General features: G+C 32.4%; 2 protein-coding genes across 8 annotated transcripts in view; one reads left to right on the forward strand and one right to left on the reverse strand.

The window, feature by feature from the left end:
- LOC138941729 (uncharacterized) overlaps positions 1-11,592 on the reverse strand; it is a 91,849-nt gene extending 80,257 nt beyond the window's left edge. The window contains exon 1 of one of the 2 annotated variants that reach the window (XM_070311604.1): positions 11,315-11,592. The gene's annotated coding sequence lies outside the window, so the exon portion shown is untranslated. Of the gene's footprint in view, positions 1-3,998; positions 4,685-11,314 lie in introns of those variants that run through there. The other variant, XM_070311603.1, reaches the window with a different exon arrangement.
- The window catches only part of LOC138941726 (cyclic nucleotide-gated channel alpha-3-like), a 121,225-nt gene that overhangs the window by 26,611 nt on the left and 79,283 nt on the right, over positions 1-15,331 (forward strand). The gene's annotated exons all lie outside the window — the stretch shown is intronic.

Below are 15,331 nucleotides of genomic sequence, written 5' to 3' on the forward strand. Positions count from 1 at the left end.
AAAATATTATCTTTGTTTTTAGATAAGAGTATTGTTAGTAAAAATAATTATAATTAAATGAATAAGCTATATTTTCATAATGTAAAATAAAAGTATGATGAGAGTTTACAGTCACCGAGCATTCGCAGGTATGGGCACATGTATTCACGATGCCAGGAGGCATGGAGCAAAAACAGGCTATGCGTAATGCGATTTAACGAGATACGCGCTTGTCCAAAAAATCAATTCGCTGCCCTTCAAACGAAAGCTCAAGCACTTTTCCATTGCGACACTCGGCGAGAAATTTCAACGAGCCTCAATGGGCATGATTGTAAGGCGCCGTGAATAACCCGGCGCGCAAACGCGTCAACTATTTTTTCCTCCTATATATAGGACACGGCTTAGAATTTATTCAATAGTGAAGTTACAGGAAATGCCACGTTTCACGTCGAGAAAACGTTACATTAGAATCGTTAAATGATATGAAAAGTTATATTACGACAGAGCGAAAAAAAAAATAAAAATCTATACAAAAGCTAACAAAACTTAAAATTCAGATCCCATCTGTCATTAAGTTTCCATAGAATATTTTTTTTTCGAAAAAAGAAAGAAAGAGAGAAAATTATATTTTTTAAATTAGACGTAGAAAAAAAGGCTTACTCATACCTTTATTAAAGTGCTCTATAAAATAATTGGCTCCAACCTGGCAAGACCACCCATTCCTATGTTATATAGAGAAAGTAAATTAAGACCAAAAAAACGATGCGGTAAGAAGAAATCTCGTAATGAGACAAATCGTTTCGTTTGTATTTTACGAAAGTAAGCACGAATCCGGATATATCGCGATAGCTGCTGTATAATTCACGCATTGGCTTCGCTCCAATAAACGGGTTGCATTTTCAAGTCTCGAGAGTCTGTCATAGTAATAAAGAAAAGGATACGAGAAGAATGTGTTAAAACGCTAAGCAGAATAAAAAATCTATTATTTAAGTTTGAGTCTCGAAAGAGAATTCTTTTTAAAGACTAAATGTAGTAAAACTTTGGACGGATTTATTACGTTATATTTATACATTTTATATTTAATATTAGCTTTCTTGTATATATATATATATATATATATAATGAAACTAACACAAAACAGCATTTTCACTTTGATCATAAATAAACAATTAAACGATGGTATTACTTATAAGAGATTTTATATTTATCCGTGTATTTATATGTATGTGTGAAAGGAATGTGTAAAGATGCGAGATATGATAGTTATATACTTGAGATAAAAGTATAGCGCAAAGATTATTCTCTATAATAATTTTATTATCCCACTTAGAGAAAAGAGGATCACTAAGATATTATTTCGTGACATTTGAATAGTTAATTTCATCCTTAAAAAAATCTAAGAGATCGCATTTTTTAGGATAGCTGAGGATAAGGATTTGTCTTCTCAATTTTCTCAATCATTTAACGAGTTATTGGTATGGTTTTATGAGCAATAAAGACCATAAAGAGAATAAAAAGGAATCTTATATTATCCTTTTTAATTTTCTACGCAATATTTTTCGCGCATGCTTGTAATAAAAGCAGCGTATTCAAGACATCAGTAATGTTAAACTGTTGAAATTCACATAATTCATAAGTTTTACAACAATACTTTGCCGTTATTGTAATCATTAATTTAATTAGCTAGGTCGAAAATTAATTAACGTCTACTCAAGAAATTGCGAATCTCTTAAAATTTCGTTGTAGAAGCTTTATTATTCCTTTGTATATCCAAGTACCTTCGTTATTATTTCTTAGCGGAGTTTAATAATCTTATCGTATTTGTTTTCTATTTAAAATTGCATCATCTAACTAATCACTTCAATATCAGCTTAATTATTTTCTATTTTGTGACTTTGACTATGTCGGACTTCTCCCATCGATCCCCTGAGCCCGGAGATAAAGAATTCAATCGAAATCTAATCTACATCGCGCCATATCGATAGGCTAATGCACTCGCTAATTCGATAAAAGCTGTGACAATCAACAAGGGACTGTAGCAGATGGAAATCAAGTCTACACTGTGGCAATCTATCTAACGGGCTATCGCTGCTGTGATATCGATCATGCTGATGGATAATGTTGTTGATATGCAATAGCTCAAACCTCAAGCGGATTGTGTGCGATAGACGAAAAGGTTATATAATGATTATTTGAGAAAAATTGATTTTTTTTCAATGTAAAACGCCTGAAAAGATTTTCCCATATACTATTTTATAAATTATACTTAAGTGATAAGTTAGATAAAATGTAATTTTAAATAGAGATCAAACCCGCGATAAAAATATTAAATTGCCAAGGAATATAATAACAAAGGCACTTGTTAGATATTGATACATAAATAATAAAGCTTCTATAAATGAAGCTTTAATAATAAAGAAAATCCATAAATTAAATCTCGTTTAGTCGATCCATGTCTCCTATCAACGACAGATATGTATTTTTCCCATCGAGATTATTCTTATTTATATATTGATCGCTAGAAAAACTACAAACATAAAATTTCTCTTTAAGAAACTTGAGAAAATCACAATATAATTCAAAGAAGAAAAACGAGTCTCTACGCGAGGAGAGGGGGAGGATTAAACTTTTACCTATTTTCAAACTTTTATATAATGGATAACTTTTACTCGAAACTTTTTCTGAAAACGTATGGTTTAAATCTTACAGCATCTCGGCAAATATTTGAAAAACTTTTAAGGTGAAAGCGAAGTTCATGAAAAGATATCAATGTCATCTGATATTTCGCCATTCTTCCGCACATAATTTTCTTTCATCTCGAAAAATGTATAAGACATGTCAAAGACAAGTTAGAAAGCAGAAAATTTTATTCTTTCAAATCTCCGTATAATTGTTTTTTCTATACTTTGCAAATGTTTTCACTCCAAAGATGAAGTTTTTTGTAAAGTGAGTAAATAATAAATAAAGACCAATGTCATACATTAGATATGGAATTATTCATTTTGTTGCTCGCAAAAGTATAATATAAATCGCAAAATTGACTCAACCGATTAACTGCGAATGTAATACCGCGGATCAAAAGAATTGTATGTTATGGAGATTTCCATAGAAGCATCTCTGAACAGAGATTGCCGCGGTACAAGGCGAGCAAATATCTGCATTTGCATTGGGTGCTGCGAAACTGACCCATATTAAGTTAGCCCCTCCACCAACGCCAAATTAAATCAAATACATCAAATAATTTAGTGCTAATTATGTGCTAATTAGTTGCCGTAATCCGACTTTTGTTGCTCAAACCGTTTAGCAGGAATTTACATTCAAAGTGGGGGGTGCTAGCTTGACATTAAGCCAGCCCCCCCCATAGTGAAAAAAATATATATAAAGCTCGAATCAAAAAATAAAATACACTAGAATTTGTTGCTATTTTGTTGCTCTAAAATAACATAAAAATAATTTTAAAAAAGTATATTATTTAATTAATACCACTATATACTCAGTCTCGCCGCGCCATACCATTCACTTGCGCGAAGTAAAAGTAAATAAAAAAATGTTTTGCTCGCATGTATTTGGTACTGAAATAATCTGTGGACAATATACTGTCGAAATATATAAGAAACTGAATTTGTTGCTCCTCTTGCTTTTTTAAGAATGACGCGTTAAAGATATATGTTAAGATTACAGAGTGATCAGAGTTAAATAAAATGTAATCGTATTAATGATGATTTCGAATGCTAATAAAATAGTAAAATTAATGCGCTCAACGATTATAATTATGAAATCATCAGTAATCATTAATGACGAATAACAGAAATAATCAAGGCAAAAATAATATGGTCAGTTTTAATTCTAAATATTTATATGATTAATTTTGTTAATGCACATGTTTGATAATTTTCATTCTCTAAAAATGACGCGTTAAGGATGTTAAGATTACAGAGTGATCAGAGTTAAATAAAATGTAATCGTATTAATGATGATTTCGAATGCTAATAAAATAGTAAAATTAATGCATGTCTCACTTCTTTCCGCATCTGGTCATCGCGAGATCCCTTCCGTTTCCGGTTGCTCCCTTCGCTTCAAATTGAGACGAGACAGTCTATCAATTTGTCCACTCGTGCATAATCACTATTCTCATAATCACTATTTCACTCGTAGTCCAAAATCCGCCATATGCAATGACGCGGTAAAATTATTTCCATGCCGATTATAAACACGAAAGAACATATAATCGCGTATTAATAAATGGACGGAGACGATTTTCCGTGATTCTAATCGACATTCCCGATACTCGCGACATCCACTTTATACACGGGATAAACTTGTGATGGATAAAAAAAGGCGAGAAATACGGAAAGAATATTTCAATCTCGCACGCTAATGCAATACGACGGTTACTGTAACGGTTACGGAAAATTTAGGCAGGTTGAGTAGTAGTAGATGGGGAGGGGGGAACGCGTCGTCGAATATCCGTTCCAGGAAAAGGAGCGAGCGCGTCTCTTCCAAGAAATAAACCGTACGCGAAAAATCCTGCGCGAGATAAATCAAACTAGCTCGAGCGACGCTCTTTTGCGATCTCGATTTATGAAATTGTGAATATAACTCTGAAAAAAGGATTACATTGGAAAACAATATTAAAGAATATTAAAGCAGAAACGTGTGGAACGCGACGCGCTTATATTTTCAACGCAATATTATTATATACGACAGCGAGTAAATTATTTCAGCGCCTAAAAATATGTTAAATAATGTATTCATCGATCGTTGTATCGTATTATAAAGTCGATATATCGAAACTACAAATTACTCTCGATTCGGATATTTCGAATATTCGTTCGGATGCGAAATTCATTTTCGATAGATAAAAGATGCGTGGGAAAAATCTTGTCGTTTGCGAGGATATATATATCGAAAGATGCCTTAATCACGATTACACGGGTTAATATATTACACTCGGATAATCGCCTGTTATTCGATACAAGACCCCCCCCCCGACACTCGTTCGTACGCGGATCTCACTTTCGACGGATAAAAAGACGCGAGAAACACGGAGCGCGACCGTAATTCGTCTTGAGACTCGCGCTTGTGGCAAGAGACTGACACGATTACGGAAAATTTAGGCTGGACGGATAGGCGAGGAGAGGGGAGGACCGCGTCGCCGAACGTCTCGGTACAGAAGCGTTCAAAAAAGTTGGATGAAAACATTCAGATATAAACAAAGAAGCGCGGCTCGAGAGAAAGAGAGAGAGAGAGAGCTTATATTACAAAATCTCGATCAATTTTCATGGCGAAACGATAATACAACGAGAATAATCGTTGAATAGAATGTGTAAGATTCGAGGAGGAATATATCTGAAAAGCAGCTCGCACACCACGTATGAACATTCCTAATAAAATATTCTTATTTAAGAGAAAAAAAAAATGTGTTCGGTTAGTCGACAGTTAGTCGACTAATTTTACACGTCAGGTTTAATAATATTCATGGTTGTAAAATTGACCAATCACAGTCATTCGATTCTTGATTGGTGATTGGTTAGTTTTAAAACTATGGATGTTACTGAAATCCAATTAAGGGTGACGTGTCAACGTTAATCGATGTCTCTGAAATGCCGCGAGAAACCACGAGTACCAACAGCTAAATGAGAAATTTTACAATTGGTGAAGCTTCGCGTCGCGTTTTTCACACGTTTCGTATTTCAATATACTTAAATATTCTTTTAAAATATATGATTCTTCTTCAATTATATGTATAATTTCGCCAGAAAATAATCGCGAGATTGCAAAAGTATCGCTCGAGCTTCGTTATCTTATCCTTGTTCGTATCGCGAAGGTATTTTGGCGCACGATTTTTTTCTCGCAAAAAACTCGCTCGCTCCTGTTCTTGGAAGAGATATTCGACAACATTCCCCTCCCCTCCCCCCACCTATCCGTCCAGCCTAAATTTTCCGTAACGCTCTTCGCACAAGCGCGATTATCGAGACGTATTATTTGTTGCTATTTTGTTGCTCTAAAATAACATAAAAATATTTAAAAAAAAAGTATATTATTTAATTAATACCACTATATACTCAGTCTCGCCGCGCCGTACCATTCACTTGCGGGAAGTAAAAGTAAATAAAAAAATGTATCGCTCGCATGTATTTGGTACTAAAATAATCTGTGGACGATGTATTATCGAAATAGATAAGAAACTGAATTTGTTGCTCGTCTTAAAGTATTAAAAATCGATACTTTGTCGCCGCGAACCCTATACGACGCGCTCTTATATTATATAAATTAACTAAAAGAATTTGTTGCTCTCATGTTTTTGGTACTAAAATAATCTGTGGACGATGTACTATCGAAATATATGGGGCTAACTTAATATGGGGGCTAACTAAATGGGGGCTAACTTAATATGGGTGCGAAACTGAAATTTTCAGGGTGCGAGTACATTTGCGGGGGCAACTTGGTTACGTATCTATCGGTCACGCGTGCGCGTGTCGTGCCATGTATGTGTCACAGCGGCTTACAGATTTTCAACATGCCCTATTGACAGGATCAACGGACAGTGAAATCGGTACACTCGTCGTCTCTCTACTACGACCATTTTCAACCAGCAAAAAGTATTTTTTTATCCATCAAATTCGATCAGTTTTACCGTGGTTGGTGTATGCGCGAATTAGTGCATGTAATGTTTCAGTAATATACAATGCAACATTGTAGATATTTGCCGAATAACTCTCATGCAAGTATAAATGATTTGTTTCAATATGAAGCCGATAGAAGAGAATATTTTACTTTATATCACATGGTATCAATAATCTCGTTAAACATTAATTTTTATATCTCTTTCATATCTTATAAATGTAATTTAAAAATATTGACTGCGTGAAAATTTGAAATGGGATATTTCATTTTGATATAATTGCATCATTTCTCCCGAATCATTAATATTCATGATTCTAGAGAGCGCAAGATTATTTGAATAACAGAAAATAAACAAATTTTATAAAACTGTGAAAGGGAATTACTAACTTCATACTATTCATTCATAAGAATTAATGAATAATTAATTGAACCGTATATCAAATTCAAATTAATTAAAAGCAAAATGTTCGATTGAATACAAATTAATTTTACATTATGCAGAAGCTATTTATAGACTCGAAGTATATTAATCGGAAATATGTAAAATCATCAATTCGTATTTTTGTTACGATTAAACTGATTATTAAATGGACTATTAAATTAATTATAGTTAATAAAGCATTTCAATATTTCTTGGAGAAAAATTCATCAATTTTTAGCAATTCTCTGTTTTTAATTTAATAATATTTTACTGATACTATGCTAAATACAATATATTTAATGATACTAAAGTTTTTTTTTGCGTACACGTTTTAATATAGTATATAGATTATCGTGCTTGCGAAAAACAAGAGAATCGAGTGGAAAATATCTTGGAAAATATTTCGGAAAGGGTAATTTTTCTTGTTGTTGTTATTGTTGACCGACGCAAGTGCGTTTATAAAGAGGTAATGTAGTTCCTAAGTATATAAGGGGGGAAATAAAGTTTTGTAAAGTTTTAGCAGTCTCAAAAACGTGATGCGCCAACATATGATACAACAGAGGTGGAAGTTTCTTGAGAAATTTGAAGCTTCTATCGCAAAATGTCTTGCATTCATTGTGAAAAATTTAGGAGTACTTACGGACATATCAACTCAAAAATAATTTTTAGACAAACATATCTCTTTAACACGAAAAAATTTTATAAATTAGAAATTTCATTAAAAATATAATAATAGATTATTTTTTGCATGTGTATATAGTATATATGATTACACAATTCATTGCAAAAATATTATCAAATTATGATTATATAATTAAAAATCTATTAAAATTCTAAAAGTTAAAAAGAAACTTTCTACTTGATATTTATCTGATTTAAAAAGATATAATATAACTTAATTGTAAATCTTGAATAATTTTAAAAAGGAAAAGCCAAATATCACTAAAGACATATCTTCGAGATTGAACAGAATAATTAAATATTAAAAAGTATGCTACGTAAATTTCAAATTGCACAATGCAAATCCGTTTAATGACCGACAAATGCGTCACTAAAACGTTACTTTCTTCTCATTTTCACATAAATTTAAATTTACAATAGATATTATAGTAACGAATTTATAACAATGAATGTCACGATAACTTGTCTCTTGAGTAAATAAATTAAATTGAAGATATTTTTGCATTATTTATGCAAGCAGATTTTCCATAATTGCATGCATTTTTAAAGAGAGAGAATATGTAATGCATAAATTTCAAAGCTGTACTTATCTACAATACGGTAATATTTATCGGTAATATTTATTATCGACAATTTTGTGCTTTTGTTTGTATGCATGGGATAACCTTGTTTTACAAGACGATAGCGTAAGATGCTGAAAAGATTCGCAAAAGCCGACATTCCCAACATTCGCCGCTTGCATAGCAAAATTGCGTTCGACTCTTTTACGAAGAATGCATTTACAATTCTTCGAAAAGGATAATTTCGAAATAAACTCATAATCATGAATAATAGTAAAATTTCTTATTGTCTATTAAAATATGATAAGAAATTTATTTATCAAATTTATATATTTATTATATTACATATTTAAATTTTCTAAATATATGTACGTATCGTTGTTTGATTGATTATTATTTTTATCGATAAATCTTGATGGCAAAAAACTATTTTTCTCTAATGCAAAATTTTGATGTTCAATTTGCTGTACGCGGGCATATCGTATGCCAGCGATGCCAATCGAGGTACATTTACGAGGAGGATCGAGGCATTTCGTGTAAATCGTTCACGAAAATATAATTAAAGCGAGTTGTCGGGAAGCGCGCGATTAACCGATGCCCAATATATATCAGCGTTTAAGCGTTGGGTTATTCAAATTAATAGTTTGTAAGTGCGAACGCGCGTAATGAAAACCAATGGCACGTGCCAAACGCGATACAATTCTATTGTAATCCAATGTCTCTTGCCATTTTATAAAGGGTTTTCATACAGATATAGAAAATACATCATCGAGGCTTTTATTTTTCATAACTCTTCTACCGCTGGAGAATTTTTTTCGGTTAACAATGTGACTGCGTGTTTCTATTTTATACATTTTTTCAGGTCATATCGTTGGAACAATCGAGAGAATTTTCGTACTCTTTATCTCTCTCTCTCTCTCTCTCTCTCTCTCTATATATATATATATATATATATATATATATTTATATATTTATATATATACCGTATATGAATATATAAATAAACTTTCTCAGTATTCTGAAACTGTCACATGAATTTAACAATGTTTTATACATGGGTATAACTTTATTTGTGTGCCTTTTCTTAAATTTAGTCAAGAGCTCAGAAATTTTAACATTGTAACACATTTATACGAAAAAAGAGCGAAGTCCAAAGAAAAAGATCCAAAGTTTATTTCACTTTTGGATTCGGTATGTGTAATGTATTGTTTCGATTATTCGCACGTGGTTCGATTCCATCTTCCGTTTACGAGGGTTACGAAGGGTTGTTGCTGCTGTTCACTAAGATATCAGGAAGTATAAACCCGAGTATTAGCCCGGTAATGACATAATTAGTTCCAAGTAGTTCACATCAATTACCGATAATAGTGTCGTCATTCAATACAATGTGCGCTTGGTATATATCTTCTTTTATTTTTCCTTTCTTTTTTGCAGATACAATATCTTGAAAAAAATATAAGAATTTATACGCAATCTTATTTATAAAGCATTGTTAATATCATGCGATGTTTGCAGGAATATCAAAGTTTATTCATATTTTATCTATAGGATATGTGGTGTGAAAGAAATACAAATGCTTTTCGTCAAGATAAAATATATCATTAAGAATAAAATTTCTCTTTTACTTTCTGAAATTCGACTACATCCGCGTTATATCTACGATATTTTTAGCAAACAAATAAATTATTTAGATTTTTAGTGTCTAAATTAAATTTTTTTTCATAGAATGACAATGGATCCGCAAACGTGTATTAGTAAAATATTCTAATGCTAATATTTAAAATCGATTTTGTCTTAATAAGTATTTTTAAGCAACATTATTATTTTTTTTTTTTTTATTAATTAAATTTTCAGAGAACATATAATAAAATTTTATTCTTTACTATAATTTTGTCATTGTTCTCAAGTAAGATTTAATATTATAAATACTAATATATTAAAGATATATTCAGTATCTAATAAAAATAAATTTATAGAAAATAAAATTCTTTCTCTATAAAATAAGAAAAATAAAATAAAGAAAAAGAAAAAAGATATATATATATATTTTTTTTTTATTTTTTCTACATTTTAAAATAATATTTTTAAATATTCTATATATTAATATTTTTATATATTAGTTTATATTAATTTCGCGCTTCACAGCTCCATATCATATTGTAATATTCCGTATATTAATATTTTTATATATTAATTTCGTGCTTCATAACTCCATATCGTATTGTAATTTTGTAATTTTTTTCAAGTAAAAAAATGTAATGCTATAATTACTGAAATATTTAGAGGAGAAGGAAAATTTTATAGAAAATAAATTTTATAAAAATCCTCTATAAAATAAAAGAGATAAAATAAAAGTAAATAATACAGAAAATAATTCTAATTTGAAAGAAAAATAGGTTTTAAATTTAATCAAAAAAACCTCTCAATAATATCATATTGTAATTTTGTAATTTTTTCCAAGTAAAAAATGTAATGCTATAACTACTGAAATATTTAGAGCAAAAGGAAGATTTTGTAGAAAATAAATTTTATAAAAATCCTCTATATATAAAATAAAAGAAATAAAATAAAAATAAATATTACAGAAAATAATTCTAATTTGAAAGAAAAATAGGTTTCAAATTTAATCAAAAAACCTCTCAATAATATGTGAACAATATGCACAAATTTACGATCACCCTATATATATCGAGAATTTTTACTTCCATTTTCACATATATATGTAAAAATTCTCGACTAAAAATTTCCGAATATACATTCGAGTCGAAATTGAGAAGTCGCTCGGAAGCACGAAACATATTTCGCGACCGCGAATATTGAACCAAAGTCAGATCTATCTCCGAAGATGCATGCGAGCGAGATATACTTCCCTCGGCGTCTTCATTCGTCTTCAATAACGACAACGACGACGGGATACGATGCGCATGTTAAAACACGCTCGCTGTGACGCAACAATAACTCCGAGTTGTCACAAACGAAATAAGCGCACGATTACATTTATATATGCGAGTATTTATATATATATATAATAAATAATATTACTTACCGGTCGATGCGTCGCGCCGTTTTCCTCTCGTTCGCTCCAAGCACAGGGTGCTCGAATTATTCGTCTGCGTGCAGATCCATGGAAGACACACCAAGGACACCAAGGACACACGCCGATCCCGCGGACTAATTAACGTGACATGATATCGCTCGTCACTTATTACGGCACTCCCGACGCGTATTATATTTCCAACAACACTCATCGTGATTAAATAACGCGAAACGCGACGATCGCGCGGTCGTCGATTTATGCAGGATCCGCCATATGCCTTGGAACGTAACTACTTTGAATAATTTGAACGCGTCGCTTCTCTCTCTCAACTTCACGCCAGTCGCGAGTCGCGAGGAATTGACGCGGCGCGGCGCCAGCGGTGACGCTACGAGCGCGAGAACGCGAACGAATACATCGGTGCGTGCCACGATCTGTACATTTCGGCCGATTTCCGAGAATCAACGCCTATCGCGCCCCCCTTGCGTCTTGAGATCCTCGACTAGCAACCGTAACCAAGCGCGCGGCGCTCTGCCTCAGGTACGGTGCATCTGTACCGCGAAGCGGCGGTTCCGTACCCCCTTACTGCCAAATATCAATGTTTTAAACGCGATCTTTTTAAAATTTTTTTAAATAATTAATTGAAGAACAAAGTTTCAATACTCGATTATTAATTACATTTACGATATAATAATTCTAAAAATATTACGTTATTCTAATTTATATAATGACATCATATACTGGGGATATCCAACAGTCTATAACTTAAATAATATCGTTCATAAGTACAATATTTCGTGCTTTTAATAAAAACGTCTTTTATAAAACTTTAAATTTACAATTATTTATTAATTTATATATATCGGAAAGAATTTCCGCGCGCGACATTTAACAAATTTAATCTATCCAATATAATTTAATAATATTTTAGAATTATTATATCGTAAATGTAATTAATAATCGAGTATTGAAACTTTATTCTTGAATTAATTATTTTAAAAAATTCTAAAGAGATCGCGTTTAAAACATTGATATTTGGCAGTAAGAGGGTACGGGAACCGCCGCTTCGCGGTACAGATGCACCGTACCTGAGGCAGAGCGCCGCGCGCTTCGTTACGATTGGCTAGTCGAGGATCTCAAGACGCAAGGGGGGGCGGGATAGGCGTTGATTCTCGGAAATCGGCCGAAATGTACAGATCGTGGAATGCACACTGTTCTAGCGAAAGTAAAATATCTATAATGTTGATTATTTCAGCAAATATTTTCGATATCTCAATATGAGAATTATTCAGACAACATAGAAAAAGACAAAATAGATGGTCAACTCAAAATATTATACATGGTGTAACAGAGCGACCGTATCAGCAGTTTTTTATTTTTTTTTTTTTTGAGGAAACAACGAATTTTCATGAAAAATATTTCATGCAAAAGTCGTGGAGCTTTAAGTGGCTATCAATTAGTATTGTAAAAAAATAAAAAAATAATTGTTTATAAGAAAATTATTTACATGTATTTTTTTAAACAATTTTTTTTTTTTGCACTAATTGATTTGTCTCATTATTCTGTACGTAAAAGTATTCTGTACATAAAAGTAAGATTATCGAAAACTAAATGTTTTACGAGATATTTAATTTTTTATATCAAAATATGTCAAATTAAAATATAAATTAACTCGAAAAGTACTTGATGAATAATACTTTACTAGAGTGTTTTGGAAAGCTCACGAGGTATGCTACAAGAATATGTAATGAAAAGTAGGGGGTTCCGTTTAAAAAATTCAAAGTGATTTTTATATGACCTTTCGACGGTGCTATTCAAGGTCATACTAATATTATTATATAATGCGCCACTTAAAGCTCTTTTGCATGAAACATCTTTCACGAAAATGCGTTGTTTCCTCGAAAAAAACTGCTGATACGGGCGCTCCGTTACACCATGTATATTATAAAATAACATATTATATAATATGTATCGTCTTATTACGTAGACACTGTATTACGATAATGGAAATATCTACGATGTAAATCTTTTTATAAAGCTAAACGTTATAAAGGTAATAATTCAATCTTTCGAATATACGCACGATCCACTTGACGTTACAAATGCTTCAAATGCTTCTTCATCCTGATTGGTCAATCAGACAATTTGGAAGCGTTTACAGTGGAACGTACTATCATTTCACATTTCACGCCGAGACGCGACAACGAGTGGACGTGTACGAACACGAGACCGCGAAGGATTATCAGGTAATTGCTATAACGGATATCTTAATAAATTCGAAAGTTCATTAACGAAGTTCGATTAATCGTCACTCGATTCGGCGAAATTTCGTTTATACGCGGCGCTCTCGATGTGACAAAATATATAAATAACGTATATATTTACGTCGCCTCGCGCTTGAAACTTCGCAGTAACGTGAATGTAGCCGATAAATGCGCAGGCAAGGCGATCGCGTCGCCGCGATACGTACCATACATGTGTGTGCTCGCGTATTAAAATTTCCATTGCCATATATCTAAATCCAATATTTTGCTAAATACGAAATATCTATATAATTGTTGCAGATCTCTTAGGAGTATTTTAATTATTTGAATAAAATGTGAGATGAAATTATATTCGCGGAGAGACGAGAAGCGATCAACTTGATGTATCATGTATATCGTATCCTATTACGACTACGCATTGCGTTTCGATAATTGAAATACGTACGACGAATCTACATATATCGGTGAGTAATCAGATTTGTGTAACTCTATATAAGATTAATTTTAAAATATACTATTTCCATGTCTGTGTTAAATCAAGACGTACTTGTGCGATAGATTCGATTTATGTCGACAATGTTTATTCGATTATTTATTAATATATTCTTAGCTATTTGAAAAATGTATTTATTTTTGATTGCAAATTGTATATCTTTCGTCGGATATCGTGATTCAATGTAGTTTTTTGAATTTTGCGTCATCTATTGTATAATATAATATATCGCGCTTGAAATCTAACCAAACTTAACCCTACTATCTGACCGGAATTTAATCTCGTAAAAGAGGATTCGCGGGAAATGGAGGTGACGTGAGGCGAGCTATGAAATCTGCGGGATATGACATTGATTATTTCTGTACGAGTCGAATGCGTTGTCGGAAGCATCGCCGCTATCGGTCATATCCAATCCGCCGTCGTTCGTGACGTGTATTTAATTAGGAAATTTTAATAGGGAACGTCGTTTTGAAAGGAAGAAAAACGCCGCCAAAGTATCACCTGCCATTGCGTAGATTACATCGAATGCGTTTTAATTTTCGCGATTAAACAGACGGGAAGGACGACGCCCCTTGAGAAGAATAGCGAATTTGCTAGCCTAGGGAAATGTTTTCGACTCGTCTCGCGAAAGGACATATGTTTGTTCGAAGTTAATCTGCGTTAAGTTATTCAAGTTTCAATTCGCGACTGAAACGTGCCCTTCTCTTCACCTCATTAACCGTGAACGAGAGATGAAGAACAAACAAGGAGAAATAGAACGGGATTGAGGTCCTGCACCCGTGCAGAACACCAATTATCATTAGGAGGAGTTAGAATGATTTTAGCTGATCACGGATAAAGGTAAGGAATATCGTCGCTCGTAACTCAAACACGGACACTCTCGTGTTAGCTTACCAAAATGAGCTAGCTTAAGAAAAGACGTTTTATTTCGACCATCAGCGCAATGAAGGTACTTGTCACGGACGAAATTTATTTTGCGGCGTTAATTCAATTGCATCAGCGACAGTAAAATTCCATAACGAAAGTATTCCACTGGTTAGAATAAATACAAACACGGGATTGCGAGTTAACAAATATATAGCAAAATATAATAATATCGTATTATATTGCATTATATATTATCTTTATATATCATATCGAGATCGAATCAATTGTTTACGAATAATATCATCGATATCAATTTAATGAATGAATTTATGATATTTAATGAAAATATAGCTATAATAAAATATATGATTTTCCATCTTTTAATGATTATTATTAAAACCAATT

Source organism: Polyergus mexicanus, unplaced genomic scaffold (genome assembly GCF_030449975.1).
Source record: "Polyergus mexicanus isolate NDT 795.1 unplaced genomic scaffold, iyPolMexi1.0 SCAF_20, whole genome shotgun sequence".
NCBI classification, from domain to species: domain Eukaryota; kingdom Metazoa; phylum Arthropoda; class Insecta; order Hymenoptera; family Formicidae; genus Polyergus; species Polyergus mexicanus.